This window comes from Vombatus ursinus, unplaced genomic scaffold, assembly GCF_900497805.2.
Source record: "Vombatus ursinus unplaced genomic scaffold, bare-nosed wombat genome assembly UNPS02014926.1, whole genome shotgun sequence".
Taxonomy (NCBI): Eukaryota; Metazoa; Chordata; class Mammalia; order Diprotodontia; family Vombatidae; genus Vombatus; species Vombatus ursinus.
The window spans coordinates 4,791,957-4,809,687 of NW_020954704.1; the positions used below are offsets into that span (position 1 = coordinate 4,791,957).

Sequence of the window (17,731 nt, forward strand, 5' to 3'; positions counted from 1 at the left end):
TTAATGAGCGTGGGGGTGGGAGGAATCAGAAAAAACTTTTAAAGATGGGTTTAAAGTTTATTTGTATTTTAAAGTGGCAATGGAAGCCATACTTGGGAACCACAGGGGCAAAAGCACTAAGACAGTAAAGTCCAGGGCCTAGAGGTTGGAGGGTGGTAAGGTAACATAATTTGGATAGAATCAGTGCCGTAAATGGCATTTATTAATTAAGCACCTGTATGTGCCAAATGAGATCATAAAGAGTCAGACATGACTTAAACCACAATGTGCCAAGCACTGTGATTAGTGCTAAGGATGCAAAAAAAACCAAAACAAAACAAAACAAAAAAACAAAAATAAACTCTGACATCAAGGTGTTCATAATTTAATGGGGGAGACAGTATGCAAAATGAAAAAACAAAACCAAACCCTATGTACAAATAAATTTGGGGCAATCTCAAAGGGAAAGCCAAACAGAGGACTGTATATATTTGATCCTAGAAATGATTGGGAGCCACTGGAGTTTATTGAATAGAGGAATAATACAGTCAAACCCGCACTTTAGGAAAAGCAATGTGACAGCTAAGTAGAGGATGGATTACAGCAGGGAGAGACTTGAGGCAGGGAGACCAACTAGCTGGTTATTGCAGTAGTCTAGAAGGAAGGTGATGAGGACCTGTTCTATATTGGCTTGGTTGCAGTGTCTTGAGGAGAGAAGTGAGCATACACAAGAAATGTTATGTCAGCAGAAACAACAGAAATAACTGGATATGGAGTGGGGTAGGGAGTATGATAAGGGAGAGTGAAGAGAAGAGGATGGCACCTAAGTTTTAAAACCTAGGGGACTGAGAGGATAATGATACCCTCAACAATAATAAGGAAGTTAAGAAGAGGGAAAGATTTTGAGGGAAAGATAAATAGTTCAGCTTTAGGCACGTTTAGTTTAAGATATCTGTGAAGCATCTAATTTGAGGTGTCTAGAACACAGTTGGAGAAGTGAGACTGAAGGTCAGGAGAGAATAGTTGGACAAGTAAATTTGAGAATCATTTGCATAGAGATAAAGGAATCCATGAGAGATGATGAGATCATCAAGTGAGAGTGTATAGAAGGTAAAGAGGAGAAGGTCCAGGACAAAGTCTTGGAGGACACCTACCCATCGTGGGCATGATGCTGAAGAAAAAAATCCAGCAAAGGAGACAGAGGAAGATAACAAGGAGAGAGAAGAGTGTCATGAAAACTTAGAGAGAAGAAAGTACCAAGAAGATGACAAAATAAAGGCTGCAAGAAAGGTCAAGAAGGCATAGGTCTCACCATGTCACTTTCATACCAGAGGGCAGGGACTGATTAGTGGAATAATGTCAACTGGAAAGGTTTTTAAAGGCACCACACCTCAATGTTTTATCCTGAAACATTCCATTCCATATTTTGATTCTATTCTCTGCCATGTTATACTAAAAAATAAATTATCAATGGCTTAGATGAACAATTTGATGATATTCCTATAGTAAATGGTAGGTGATGGAATCAGAATCCAGAAAGAACATCAACAGACTAAACTGAATCAAAAAAGATGATATGTATTAACAGGAATAAATGTAGTGCAATTAGGAGGAAATATAAATAAATGTCTTCAAATAATTTAATAGCTCTCGCATGAAACTAGCTGAGAGGGCAAGTCACTTAATTTCTCAGCATCATTTTCCTCAACTGTGAAATGGGGATATTAACAAAACCTACCTCAAAGGGTTGCTGTGAAGATCAAATGAGAAAACTTATGTAAAGAGCTTTGTAAACATAAAGTGCTAGAATGTGAGTTACTACTATTGTTATTATTATTATAATCATTGATATTAAGAACTTCTCAATAATCAGAGTTGTCTCAAAAGGAAATAAATGGAATCATGATAACATGAGTTCCCACCCAGAAAGATGTTTAATTGGTTGTGGGATGAATACTTGTTAGAGATGTTGTGAAAGAAATGCATCCATTGGCTATGGAATGAACTTCATGGCTGAAACTCATACACAAAGTACAGTAAAAAAGCCAGGCTTGTCAACCAAGGCCACTTTCATCAATTAAGCTGCTGAGGACTCTTAACTGAAAAACCCGAATGGGTTTTTTTTTCTCAGTCCTCATCTTTCTTGACCTCTCTGCAGTACATAACATTGCCAACTACCTTCCTGTCCTGGAACCTCTTCTCTCTCTGTTTTTTTGTTTGTTTGTCTGCTTTTGAACAACACTCTTCATTGGTTCTCCTCCTATATGTCTGACGGTTTTCCATCTCAGTCTCCTTCGTTGGACCCACACCTGAATATACACACCAAAGATCTGTCCTGGGCCTTGTTCTCTTTTCTCTCTGTGAGGTCCTGATTGGGGAAAAGCCATAAAATACAGTAATAAGTGAAAAGCCATAAAAACGTAAACTCTGTGAAAGATGGAATCCCAGACGTGGTGACCTGTTAGAAATCATAACTTAGATACTAAATCATAACTTAGATACTGAGTCAAAACTTAAGATACTATACATGATCTATGAAAGTCAAAACAAGAATATCCTGATCCATATTCGATTGGTACATGATCAATACACAAACTTATGTTGGGCATAACATTGGTTTAACACCCAAGCTCATTACTAAGCAGAAAACCAAAAATGTCCACCAATCAGTAGTGATGCACTCCCTAACTCCTTCTCCCTTTGTCTGTTTTTTATAATTACCATGGGACTTTGGGGGTTCTTTAGCAGGGATCCACTAAACTGTCTGGCCGCTGCCCTAGACCAAAGATTGCCTGTTTGCAAGTATTCATGATAATTGATTAAACTACTACCAAGGGGAATTACGGACCTTACACTCTCTATCCTTTCTTATTTGGTGACTTATTTAGATGACTCTCATATTCACATATCTAAATCTATCTACTCTCTCTCCTATGATTCAGTCTTGCATCACCAACTCTCTACTGGATATCTCAAACTAGATGTGCTAGAGGGATCTCCAACTCAATATATCCCAACTAGAACACATTATTGGCTATAAATACACCTCATATTGCTCATAAGAGCAGTCTGGCTCTTACATTACAGCTACAGGAAACAAAGGAATGCTTTAATTAAGCAAGAATTTGCAGAGCACCAAATCAATCCTTTAGCAATTTTGCTGAACTGGTCAAGAAATTATTGCTCTCTCTGACTCTGGTGAGCCCCGTTTTGGCAATCTTCCCTCACTGACATGTCCCATGCCCCAGCTATAAGATTTTGAAATCCCTAAATCTGGGCTTAGTGAGGGTTGAGCTTCAGCCTGAGCTGCCTGAATTGGAAGGCACAAGATCAGCCAAAAGTGGAAAATAAGATGTGGTTGACACATTATTTGTAAGGGATCCTACTGAATGAATGTTAATGTCTCCATCTTCTCTTGATTAAATCATTTAATCTGTTTGATATATCCTTGCTCGAAGATTATCTTTAACTGTTTCCTATGAGTTGGTTCTGGTTTAAGAGAGCTTCAGACAGAAGAACCTTGCAAGTATCTGTCTGTCTCTGACGACCGGCATGAATGTTTGGATCAACAATAATAGCCTCTCGTTTTTCTTGTACCTTTCTGGTTCTGGTTGCCAGCTTTATTTTGTAAAGCATTTAAGTGGGTTTAAGTGGCTTGCCCAAGGTCACACAGCTAGTAAGTATCAAGTGTCTGGGGCTGGATTTGGATTCAGGTCCTCCTAACTCCAGCGCCAATGCACGATCTAGCTGTCCCCTGTCTGAATTTTTTAGGGCATATTATTGGTCTGGTTCACTGGCTATAGCTGTCTATCATATGTACTACAGATCACCAGAAAAGTAGATGTAGGAGATGCTTAGAAAGATTTAGATGCTTGTTTCTAAAATCATGAGTCCCCAATACTCATAGACTCCTGAAAAGTACAAAGAGAGTAATGAGTTAGAATCACCTGCCTCCACTTTCCTTTACCCTTTAGAGCAAGTTTAGGCAAAGTGGTGCATGGCTTGATTTTTCCTAACGGCCCATTAGCCTTACAATTAACCCTTGGGGCCATATGCATGAGAAGCAGAAACCACGCTGGGAACTAGAAACATAATGAACTACAATCATAGGCCCTTCATGAGACAATCAGAATCTATTTGTATTGTTTCTTTTTCTGCTGGCTATGGATATTTCTGTTGGGTTTTGTTTGTTTATTTGTTTGTTTCTGGAAGATCTAGGATACTCCTGCAAAGAGTGGTCTGGTACAGGTCCACTGACACCCTTCAGAGTCAAAACTGGGTTATTTTTACACACATCCATTATTGTTTTAGGACCTGGGGAAACTCTGCAAAGAATCTTTTGAGCTGGACAAATGTTGCTCTATAAAAAGGAGCGTGTGTGTGCGTGCGTGTGTGCGCGCGTGTGTGTGTGTGAAGACAGCATGTTATACTTGCGTAAAACAGAAAAAAAAAAGTTAACTATCTGTGACAAAGGGTGGAAAAAAGCCCAAATAATTAATTTTGTACTGCCAGAGCCAAAACTGGAATGGATCCCAGGAAAAGTTAACTATTAGTGTTGTCTTCATGATTGTATGTATAATTCAATATTGGCAAGAGTGCCTGGTTTTTTCATCTATGATTACCATTAAATGAGAAAAGAGACAATTTAGAATCAATTTGAGCAGAGATCTCTGCCCTTTTCTTGATCTGGCAAATCAGGAATCAGGAAGAAAAATCACAGAAATTGCTGAGAGAAAAAAATCCACTTTTCCTGTTCCCAAGATTTGATGACTCTATAGAAAAAGAAAATATATGAATCAAATCAAATATGATCTTTGGAATATGAACTTAAAATTCTAATGGGAACAAAAGTGAGTTTAATGGTTAATTTCATAGTGAAGTTTCTCTGAATTTACTATGAATTGTCAAATTGGAATTTAAACAATTGGAATATACTTGCAACTACCTCATTTCTAATTCTCTCCTATGGAGATAATGGGATGCAGGAGTTTCCTCAAACCCTCTGATGACTTTATTTATAATCTCCTATTTAATAGAGATGCAGTTTGGGAGCTAATCCTAGAAAACTGCTTTACTGCTTTGTCTTCTTAGCTATATATAAGTTCATCTATCAGTATTGCATGTGAGGATCATTTCATTCTTTGTATTTGTGTCTCCTCTCCATAGCACAGTACCTGGCACACAGTAGGAGCTTAATAAGTATTTGCTGACTGAATGATTAAATAAGAAGCATTTACATTAACCTCTTCTACCTAATAGCTATTTGCTCCTTAATTTTTCCTTTCAAAAATAAAGAGCAAGTTCTTTCACCCCTTAGAAAACAGCTGAGGGGGGGCATCTAGGTGGCGCAGTGGATAGAGCACCAGCCCTGCAGTCAGGAGGACCTGAGTTCAAATCCGGCCTAAGACCAAACACTTGACACTTACCAGCTGTGTGACCCTGGGCAAGTCACTTAACCCCAATTGCCTAAAAAAGATAGAAAACAGCTGAGGGTAGAACATACCATGGAAAAGGCAAGGTTTCATCTCCTGAGGAATATCTTAAAAAATAAATAAATAAAAAGAATATCCAGTTCTTTTAGGAAAGAATTCTAAGCAGAAATTTAAAAACCAATAAAACGTCCTGTTTTAGTGGGAAAAGTTTCGCTTGCCTACGAAAATTATTTGGTTCAATTTAATTTTTCAATTTTTAATTTTTTAGGAAATTACAGCAAAATATGTACGGGTTCATTGTAATTCTTTAAGTAACAAGGAAATTTAATAGGAAGAAGAGAACTATGCTTAAAAATCTATAAGCTTCAACTCTAAGTAAAAGTTGTGCAAGGAAGTATTGCAGAAACATAAACCACATATGAAGCTAAGGGATGCTAGGTACAGCCAGAGTCCTAGCATGTTTATACATGAAGAAAATAGAGATGATTATTAATCCAATACATAGAAAAGTATACTAATGTACAAGGCAAACTGAAGGAAAAAGAGAAATTAAAACTAATAATACAATTGAAACACATGGCAAATGATTTGGAAGTACAGAAGTATAAAGTTAAGAGGAGCAGGGGAAGAAATGGAAAGTAAAATGTTACAGGCATGCAAAGAAAAATGCATTAAGTTGCTACAGAGCTGGTGTGACCAGCAAGACATTGACAAGCTACAGAGATTCAAAAAATGTAAATGAGCAGATCAAAATCAGGAAATGAGAAAAGGAATTAAAAGGAAGTTTGAATTACAATGAAAACTTGAAGCTCAATTAAAAGCTCCATTATGATCTGTGTATGATCGGGACACAGGAAAAAAAAATCATAATAAATATAAAGCAGAAGAAAAAAAATTAAGTGCCATTAGGCATTAACTTAACTGACATCCTAACTGAAAGAGTAGCATTAATTGCTGATTACTGAACAGCAGAAAGAAAAATACATAATTTTATAACTGATAAGTTGCAGGAAAAACAACCCAAGTGGCTGAAATGTCATCATGAATTTTAAGCCAAAAAATAAATTAAAATTATGAATTTCAAGTCTCTAAGTAAACTGAGCTCAAAAATGCTCACATGCTTATTTTAATGGACATTCAACAGTCCTCTGAACATGGTAATTAGAAATTTAAATTTGGGCTTTATAATTTCAAATTATGACCAAAGAGCTATATGGATTTTGTAAATTTCATAAAAGCCATGTATGAGCTTATTATCAATACAAAACACTTAAAGGTATCTGGGTACTATTTTCCCTTCTACAAAATATGAATATGGCACTTTATAGAAGCTTATTAAAAAGCTGATATGACACTGAATTCATTCAGAACTTCTAATATCTTTTTTGCCTTTTAATAACAGTAGGCAGTGACGCTTTAAAAACACAAACAGCAAAGTTTATTATAAAAGCAAAGCTCACAAAAAAAACAACCTGAGAATATTTGTTAAGCAATTAAATTATGAAATGAGTTACCTATGCTATACTTAAGTAATGAGGATTTTTCCCCTAAAAATGTAAATCCTATGAGTGAGCCCTAATATTTGTCACACATTATGTTACAGTCATTAACAGATTCCAATATTATGTGTTATTGGTATTATAACTTAATGATAACTTCACCTTGCTTTAATGGTAATCATTTGAACATGCTACATGAGGTAGAATCTCTCAGGACTGTAAATTAGATTTATATATTTTGCCAGGACTCTCATTTTGTTCCTTGTGAAACTGTTTATGTTGACAAATACACATTCCAAAATGCAAAGAAGCTAAAGATGTAACCCAGGATGATATACCCTGGAGAATTAGGGCTAACCATTAATGCAGAGAGATGAGTGTTCAATATGAAAGAGGCATTGGAAGTATTCCTAAAAAGAAAACCACAGTGGGAGCATTTTATTTGTTTAACAAGAACTCTAATCAATGCAATGACCAACAACCATTTAATGATTATCTCCCAGAAAGGAAAAGGATTCAAGATGCAAAATGAGGAATAAATTTATAGATATAGCCAATGAGGAAATTTGTTTTGCTTGATTATGCATACTTGTTATATGGATTTTGTTTTCTTCCTCTCCCCCATTTCCCACCAATGGGGGAAAAGGGGATGAGAGAGAAAATAAATACATATTGATTTTAAAAACTTAAGTTAAATAATTTTTTAAAGGATGCCGCTATCTGCCAAGACCATGCTCTTCCTTCCCCCCAAAAGAAAGATGCTTGTAGCCCTGCAGGGAATCTTTTATGGATGCATGAGCATTACTTAAAACAGTTAGAAAAGGCTAGTTTGCTCCAAATTTTTTCCTTGTAGCCAACTGACCTGAATTATTTGCCCTGTTTGTTAAGCCTATAATGTATGACAGACTTTCAGAATAAGTAAGAGGGCTCACCTCCAATGTGGGAAACTTTGTATAAATATAAACTGATTTTATCCAAATGCCTAAATGCTACTTATGTATGTATTCAAGGTGAACTGGAGCCTAAAGCAGATAATGTCACAGTTAGTAAAAGGGTCTTAAAATAACGCATTCCTAGATTTGGTATCCCTTTGCCAATCAACAGCAAAAGATGAACCCACTTTAAAGGATAAATTGTAAAGGACAACTTTACAACTGATCCACTGATCCAACATTTTCACTGCTCATATTATCATGAGAATATAAGTGGCATTAGAATGATGAAATGGATTTAAAAAAGAAATAAAATAGAGAAAATGTGTGCTGAAACTGAATTGAAATGGCCAAATATTTTACCTATAGCCCTCATGATTATGAGGTCTACCAAAAACAGGAAAACTAGACTTTTATTGGGACAGTCGTCAACCTTTGACCTGGGGCTCCATACGCAGCCGAATCTGCCTTGCCCAAATAACCAGAACTCACCATATCATCCAACCTGGGGATTTAGAATGGAAGCTTGATGTTTCATTCTTAATTTTTCCTTCTTTTTTTATGTTTCATTCTTTTGTCTCCCCATCACTCAGCATGGTGGCTGGGGCATAAAATGTGCTTAATGAAGGCTTACTGATTCAATGTTTAGGGCAAAGAGAAGGTCCATGGCTGTAAGATGTCCCTGGAATGCCAGGTTCAACCACCATCATTGTAATAAGCTCAGGCCTTCTAATGTGGTCCTGCACTTCAATAGTAAAATGACATCAACTCTACCAGGCTCCAATTGATTTATCACTCACCTTGCTCAGAAAACATTTACCAATAAGTACCTAGCAGAATTTTCACCAGTAAGGTCTTTTAAGTGTAGCAATAGTTGAATCATCTGCTGGTGAAGGTTTGCTACCCTAGAGCAAAGAAGATGCACAACAATCACTATGCCCCCTTGATAAATAAGCAAGAACCCACTGTAGCTCAAAGTCCCAAAATGGGAATGACTTTTGCTTCTGTTCACAGAACTTCATCACTTCCTACCCAGTTGCAGGTCTTCATCATATCCATGAGACAGAAACCCTCGCTCATTACTTCCCTCCGGGATTTTCAGATTTTTTTTATGTGTTGTCTCTCCCATTAGATTATAAACAACTTGAGGGCAGAGGCTGTCTTTTGCCTTTCCTCAAGTTCCCCAATGTTCAGTACAGTGGCCACAGGGCGTGCTTAATAAAGGTTTATTGACTGACTGACTTATCCAGGTCATGCATGCTTCCTTGAACCAATATTTTTCACCAGAGCTAGCACAAACGAACTTTGGGAACTTGGACCACTAACACCTTTTTAACCGTGATTCCTCAAATGGCCAGAGACCTAAACTTAACACACTTCTGGGTCTGTAAGCATAGGCTCTTCCCCTTCATATCATGGACTAGATAGTTTATGTGTTAGCTAGCAAAGACATGACTGCACTCTAATAGGACAGCAATGTTGTACCTACATCCATGACTACCCTCACAAATTTAGTATTATTAGCTACACACAAAGGCAATTAATAGGTTACATGGTGATCCCAAACAAAGAAAGGCACTGTTAAGCTGGTTAGGTAACAGAGTAGGCCTTGGGAAGCTTGGAGGATGGGAAGAATTTATCCATCCCTTACCTGTATCATTGTCCATTTCCTCAAAATTTTGCTCAGTAAATTCTATCTCTCGTCTCCCACTGTGCAACCACCACTTTATTATTTCCACAGTGAAAGGAGGCGCACTTCATGGTCTTTTACCTCTACGAGGATAACTTGATTATAACTGAGGACAGCTCCCTGATTTTCACAAGGGTGGTGGTGATACGAAATCAATATTCTAGGCTTTCTTATTTTGTCGTAATTTTAGTAAACCTGACAGTACCACAAAGGGCAACAGGAAAACTAGACATTAATAACTGAAACTTAGCACAGTGCGTAGCCCATAGTAGATACTTAATAACCATTTTGACAGTCAAAGGATTGATTGAAGGACTATAATAAATTTCCTTTTCCAATGGGCAATTTTGCTAATATTCAACTTAATACGTTATGTGCTCCCAGAATGTTCCAATCATATTTTACCATGTAGTTATATCATTTGTCACCCAATTGTGTGCTACTCTGATTTATCTTCCAACTCAGTACTACTTCATTTATCTATTTTTCTTATTAAAGCAGTGTAAAAGACTATTGTTAGGTCAAATGGAGAATTTGGACATGGTACCGATTAGTGTCTATGTATGTAGCCTGGCTCTATCCTTCAAGGTTTAAGAATAAAGGAATGCTTTTTTCAAGTAAGAACTCCAGTAACTGAATCAATTCTTCAACAATTCTTATATGACATGTCCCCTAAAGAATATAAAACCTGAGGCAAACAGAGTTTCATCTTTGTCTTTTTATCCTACTACATGTAGCATGGTGCCTGCCACAAAGCAAGTACTTTATAAATGGTTTTTGGTTGTTTGAATGATGACCCCTAAAGTCCTTACTAATTCTAAGATTCTATGATTCCACAATCCTATGCCTGTAGACTAAGGAGCAGTTAGTCATAAAATGGTATTTAAAATCTCCAACTCCTTAAGTCAAATGACTCTCTCGATTTATGTTGCACAGCATGATAATAATAATAATAATATCTCTAAGCTTCCATTACGTTAACCAGAGAAAATCAAGACGCCACTAAAATATAAAGAGGGAAAAATTAAAGACCCCAAGTTCACTGAAAAATCCTCACTTAATGTGGACTTCAAAAATTAAACCTAATAAAACAGGTGATAAAAACAATAGTGAAGTCCTAGATGATTTTGAAAAGATGGTCATACTTAAATCAGAATGTCAAAAGGCTCTTTTTGACTTGGATAGCATAGATTTAATGATCAGACCAATTTTACTAAAAAAAGCGTAATTTTTGAAAGCTGGTATCTTTTATAATCACCATGAAGAAATGCAATCTTCCATAGTATTTTAAAAAATAATTTAAAAACATTTCAGGACCTTCATAGAGCAGTATCTGAGGCAACTGCTGCCATAATAAATAAGAAACAAAGGAGGAAAGGTGAAGCTTTCAAGGAATATCTCCAGAAATAAGTATCAAATAACACCAGGACAGAAGTAACTCCAAAGAGATAATGAAAATGTGTAGAAAGACACTGTAATATTAATATCTAGCTGGTATACACAGAAGAAAATTTAAACATCATATTGATCAATTAAAAGCAATAACAACAAAAAAGAAACATTTATGAAGTAATATGGAAAACAAAAGGACATCAGCAATTCTAGATTCCTGTAAATCAGAGAATGAAAGCAGAAGTTAAAAGACAACAGGATATAAAGAGTCAATGTAGCACAAAGAACAAAATAAACAGTTCAATATCGATCAAAAGCTTTACCATAGGGATTTGAGAAGTAAAAAATTCAAGGCAAAACAGAATCCCTAAAGGAGAATGTGAAAAATTTCTGGCCATCTATCGTTTCATTAATGCCAACGTAACAAAAATGCAAGTTGTAACAAATGAGAAACAGAAATCTTACACACAGCTAATATAATGAAAGAAAGAAGTTATATCAGCAGTAAATAAAACCTTTCTTTCTTGGCAAAACTCAAAAATGGCAAACTTGGATAAGATCCATAATTACAATTTCAAATGCTTTGCACTAGTACATGAATGACTAAAAATAAAGGCCCTTTGCCAGCATCATCTGATATCTAAGTCTGATCCTACCTTTCTTAATAGAAGGCATCACATCTCTTTATCAAATGATAAGAAAACTAGTGACTCCTCTAAACAGAAAACAATTACATGTTTGTGTACTTTATATAAATCACTTAAATGAATATGTCAAAAAAAAGTATAAATTTATAATAAAATACACTGGTTGATGAGGGAAAAGGGTATGCCAAAAAGTCCAGAAGTATAAAATGCAACTCATTATCAATGTGGCAATTATTGAACAGATTGCATGAAAGCACTGTAACAAAAGTACTGCCTTTATTGTTCATCAAAAAGCCTCTGACTCAGTTCCTCACTCGTAGCTTATTCACATAGTGCAAATACATAAAATAAATCCAAGCATAGCAATAGTAAAGAGTATTTGATTTCCACAGATAAAACTTTTCTACTTAAAATGTGCCACCAATAATATCTAAAAATAAATAAATAAAACATGATATAGTTCTGCCTAAGCTTAAATTCATTTTCATTTTAGCCTCAATATGGCTTCTTGAAGAAGAAACTGAGTCAAAACATCTTACTAACCAGTTAACGTATAAGGAGACATTGAGCTATGTGGCACCATTGAAAAAAAAACTTAAATAGTTCCTTTACCTCAAGGAATCTTAATCCAATGACATCAAAATATCACTTGCACTTGATAAGTGTAAAATTCTTAATGTAAGCCATGGAAATATAAATACTGAAGGCAATCTCCCTGATATAAGTAGAAGAACTGGAAAGATAAACAGATTATTATTTTTAAAAAACAAAGTTATAGAGAGAAACTGATAATACATCTGTAGTACTATTAATTATATGAAATGATAACGGCACTTATAATAAATTTGAAAGGAAAAACTGTGAACCCATAAATCATGAGGGATTTCAGAAGATGATCTCTGCTCCTTATTGAAAAGGAAGCAATGTCCCTGGGTTTCTGAGGTATTTAATGTATATTTCAACAACAAATATCTTTTATATGTTAATTTAATATAAATATAAAATATATGTTAAATGTCAAATAAAACATCTGACCAAAATCTTTATTCAGTTAAGAAGCTGCCCTTCTGACACCAAAGCATAAACATCAGTGTTCTAGGGAATTCAGGAACAGATGTAAAAAGCTCAGGAGAATGTAAAAAACAACAAATTACTTATTTTTTTACCAGAGAGTGAAAAACTGTGATTTTTAGGATCAAATGGGACAACTGTACAAATCTCCCAGAGAAATGTAGATCTTGTCTCACAAAACTGCATTAACAACTAATCAAAACCAGTTTCACTTGGAATTATGTGATGGGAAAGATGGAGGAGGAGTTGTTTGAAAACCTCTGCAACCTCAAAACCTAAACATCTTTTTAAAAAGAAGAGTGGGGGAAGTGGAGAGATATAAAACACACACACACACACAGTCTCCAGTCCCAGCCACCAGAGCAATCAACCTCACAAGCTTGTGTATCAGATCTACTAGTGAGTGCCTCTGCCAGGTCCACCTCAAAAATGACACTCCCTGAATCTGACTTTATTCTACAAGAGGAGGCAAACTCTGATTCAAGCCCACTACCCTGCCGGACAAAATCAACCTCTCTCATACATTATTATCCCTCCACCTCCACCCCAGCTGCCTCTTGGGCCTTCTCTAGCCAAACCCAGCCCAGTACCTCCCAGTACCTCCCCTCTCCTAAGCCCCCAGAAAGATTTTGAAATGTCTAATCAAGTCTTTCCCTCAACAGACCTTTCTCCAACCACTGATATTTTGCCGAGGCTTGCTCCTCAATGGTTTGAACACTCACATCTTCTACTCTTATTCTGAACTCCTAGCTGCCATTGTACAAACTCCATTTCCCATCAGCACCTTCCTTACTCCCTTTCCCTTACCATTTCCACCACCTATTCCAGATTTGACTGCCCCTTACATTATGTCTCCTGGAACCATGGGCTCCATAAATAAGTAACAAAACAAAACAAAAACTTCCCTTCATCCTAAACCTTTTCCTTTCATACTCCCATCTTCTGGCACTTGTTGAGACCTGGCATCCTCCTGAAGACAATGACTCCACTCTACCACCATTTCTGGACAGCTAGGTGGGTAGAGTGCCAGACTTGGAGTGAGGAAGACATCTTCCTGAGTTCAAATTTGACCGTAGACATTTACTGTGTCACATTGGGCAAGTCACTTAACCCTGTTTGCCTCAGTTTCCTCGTCTGTAAAATGTGCTGGAGAAGGAAATGGCAAACCACTTCAGTATCTTTGCCAAGAAAACCCCAAATGGGGTCATGAAGAGTCAGACACAACTGAAAACGATTTAACAACACAATACCACAACAGAACAGGCTCCACTGTCCCTCCTATGCCCAACTCACTGGTGGGAGAGTAGAATACTCTTTATTCTCAATTGCTATTTCATCTCACTTTCTACCTCCATCACTCATTGTCATCTTCTCCTTTGATGCTGACTTGATCCAAATTTTTAACTCAGTCCAGATCCTGATGAATCCCAAGGACATCCTCCTTTCCTCAATGAATTCAATGCCTTGCTCACAGCCTTCAACACAAACTCTTTCACTTAAACTAGGGGGCTTGAACATAAATTTTTTTTCTTTTTCTTTTTTGTAGGCAATGGGGTTAAGTGACTTGCCCAAGGTCACACAACTACTACTAGCTTGACATTTACATGTCAAGTGTCTGAGGCCGGATTTGAACTCAGGTACTCCTGACTCTAGGGCTGGTGTTCTATCCACTGTACCACCTAGCTGACCCTTGAGCATAAATTTTAATGCTTTCTCAAATATTTTAAATTTTCAGTTATTCAATCAATTCAATTAACATGACCTATTCCTCCATTATACCTCAGCTACACATTGAGATAGTCATATTTTTGACTTTGCCATCCCTCAAGGGTTCTACTTTTGACTCAGGAACTCTGAAATTCTTTTATATGTTCAAAGTCTTTCATCATTCCTTCTTGTCCTATGCTTTGTGACCTCTAACCACGTGGTTCATCTTCTCCAGGACCTCTATTTACTCTACTCCTCAGGAAATCATTCTATTCCTTCTTCATTGATTCACTATTCCACAGTACAGAGCAGCTGATACAAAGTTTTTCCTCTTTCCTAAGCCTCCCAAGGCACACACCCTCATGGCCCCCCTTTTTTTCTATCACTCCGGGACTGACAACAGTCTTCTACCTTCCCTATCTTGACTTTTTGGAGAATCAACTCAATTCCACATAGTCCTCTACTCTTGAATGCCTTAACCTTTATCCAACGACCAATAACTCCTTGCCAAATTCCAATCCTCTTATCATTCATCTCCTTCACTCCTATTCTCAAATGCTGCAGCAACAGAACTGTAGAAAATAACATAACCATGCCAAATGGGTCCACTACAAATTTATGTTATCTAATAACAATTGGGCCCTCGGGCAATCTTCCTACTTCTTCCTAATCAATCCACTATTCCATTGTACACAGCAACTATTCCAAAGTTTCTCATATCATCTAAGACCTCCCAAGACATAGACACTACCACCTCTCTGCTAAGGTCTTTGCTTCATATTACTCCAAAAAACTGAGCCCATTTGCTGAAAGCTCCTTATTCTTCATTTCTCATCTCATTCTTTTCTATCCACGAGCTCCTCCTTCACCTCTATCTCATATGAAGAGGTAGCCCTTCTCCTTGCCAAGGTTGGCTTCTCTACAGGCATCCTTGATGCCATCCTCTTTCATCTCTTCATAAAATAGCCTCATATTCTGCTGCCCACAAACATGCCTATGTCTCACTCATCTTTAAAAAACTTCCACTTGATCCGACAATCCTTGCTAGGGATTTTCTTCTATCTCTCTCTTCTCATCAGCTAAACTCTTTTTAACAAGCCACTAACATTAGGTGACCCCATTTATTTTCCCATCACTCTCCTTTAAACCTTCTAAGACTTTTAAACTAATCAGTTAACTAAAACTGTTCTCTCCAAAGTTACCAATGATCTCTTAACTGCCATATCTGCCTTTTCTAATCATTCTTGAACTCTCTGCAGTATCTGATGCTATTGATTACCCTTTCCTCCTAGATACTGACATCTCTCTAGATTGACTTGAAACTGCTCCCTCCTGGTTCTCTTCCTTCCTTCCTTCCTGTCTGACAATTCTTCAGCTTCCATTGTTGGTTCTTCATCCGTGTCACAATCACTAACCATCAATACCTCCCAATGTTCCATCTGGGACCTACACAAGGGTAATATTTAGGAGATTTTCCCCAGAGGAAAACTCTGGGATGGGGGCATGAGACAAAGAGAGAAAAATGAACCTTTGGAGGTAGGCTCCTAGGATTTGATCCTATCTACCGGAAATCCAAATCCCTGGTAAGGCTGTGAGCCATAAATAACAGCATAAATCCTGAATATAACCTTTATAGATTCAATCACAATAAAAATAATTATATCAAGATCACAAGCAAATGATTCAATGCTAAATGGAGACTTAATAATGAGATCAATGAACAAACCATAGAAACAATTAGTATTTATGTGAAAAAGAAAGACTCTGGACAAAACATTACTTTTTTGAATATAAGTAAAGCAGGACTCAAAAAACCTGAAAGCATAAATTAACAAAGAAAAAGAAAATTAATGAACTGAGTGTGCAGTTTTTAAAATAACTCCAAATTAAGCACAAAAAAAACTTTAAAATTGGTGAAAATATAGAATGGAAAACAAAAAGACTAGAGAAATAACAAAAATAAAAGCTGCTTCTTTGAAAAAATTAGTAAGACTAGCAAATTTTTAACATGATTCAAAAAGAAAAGAAAACTCAAATTATCAAAATAAAATGATGACAACAGCAGAACCCAAGATACACAAATATATGGTAGCAAAATTTAAAAAAAAAATTTAACAGAAACATCATACAGTTGGCTCAATAGAGTGCAGGATTTGAGATCTGAGCTCAAATACAGCCTCAGGCATTTACTAATTGTGTGATCCTTAGCAAAGTATTTAACATTGGTCTGCCTCAATTTCCTCATTTGCAAAACGGGGCCAAATAACAGCATTTATTTCCTATGGTAAGGACAAAATAATGTTTGTAAAGTATTTTACAAATATTAAAGCACTAAATGCTAACTATTGCTGTTATTGTTATAATGCCCAAATTAAACAGAACATGAAATAGAGCTTTTAAACAACTCAATTGTAAAAAACAAAATTGGAATAAGCCATAAAAGGGAATTACCAACAGAAAATAACCCTGATCCAGACATTTACAGGAGAATTTACCTACTACCTCCAAAACTTTACAATCTCTGCCTTGCCATTGCTGTTCCTTTCTCTCCAATAGGAAGAACAGCGACTACACCAAACATTCGGAGACATGGTTGGAGAAATTAATTCACTCTGCTTTGAAATTCAGCCCTAGAACTGAGCAGTCTTAAGTGGTAGGTAAATGAGTCCATATCCACCCATCTCATTACAACTAGCTTGCCCCAGACCTTGCTTCATGTCCATCTTTCCATCTCCCTTACTGCTACACATATACTTTGCTTCTCACACCTTTCCAATTCTTGTTTTGAAAATAATAATCAAATCAATATGATAATTACTTCTGGAAAAGAGCATGGCAATGTCTCTACTCAGTATTTCTGAGGCTCCCAGGGAAGGAGGGGGGAACCTCCTTTCCTTAAACCCCAGGATCATATATTTTGTCACTCATTTTTAGAATGTAAATTCTTTAAAAGCAGGGACTTTTTCACTTTTGTATCCCCAGGGCCTTGTTCAGTGCCTGGCACATAGTAGGTACTCAAATGCTTTTTCAATCAATTCTTAAAAAAAGTTAGGAGTACAATTAATACCTATGCTGTACAAATTGTCCAAATTTTTTTTTAAAAACTGTACTCAACTACTCAAGGCAAATAAGGTTGTAATACCTAAACCAGAAGGGACAGAGAGAGAGAGAATGAATACATATAGCATCACTAACAAATACTGATGAAACTTTTAAATAAAATCCTAGTAAAAGAGGCTTCTTCCCTTGAAAAAAAAAAACCTCAACAGAGAAAGAAAAAAACAGAAAGACCACAGAAGACTCCAATTAGGGTTATTTTTCAATTAGATGTTAAGAAAATCTTTAAATAAAAATATGGTGGTTTTTACAACCACTAAATAAT

General features: G+C 36.4%; 1 protein-coding gene across 7 annotated transcripts in view; it reads right to left on the reverse strand.

Annotated features, from left to right (window-relative positions):
- Window positions 1-17,731, reverse strand: part of FUT8 (fucosyltransferase 8) — a 436,921-nt gene that overhangs the window by 151,364 nt on the left and 267,826 nt on the right. The gene's annotated exons all lie outside the window — the stretch shown is intronic.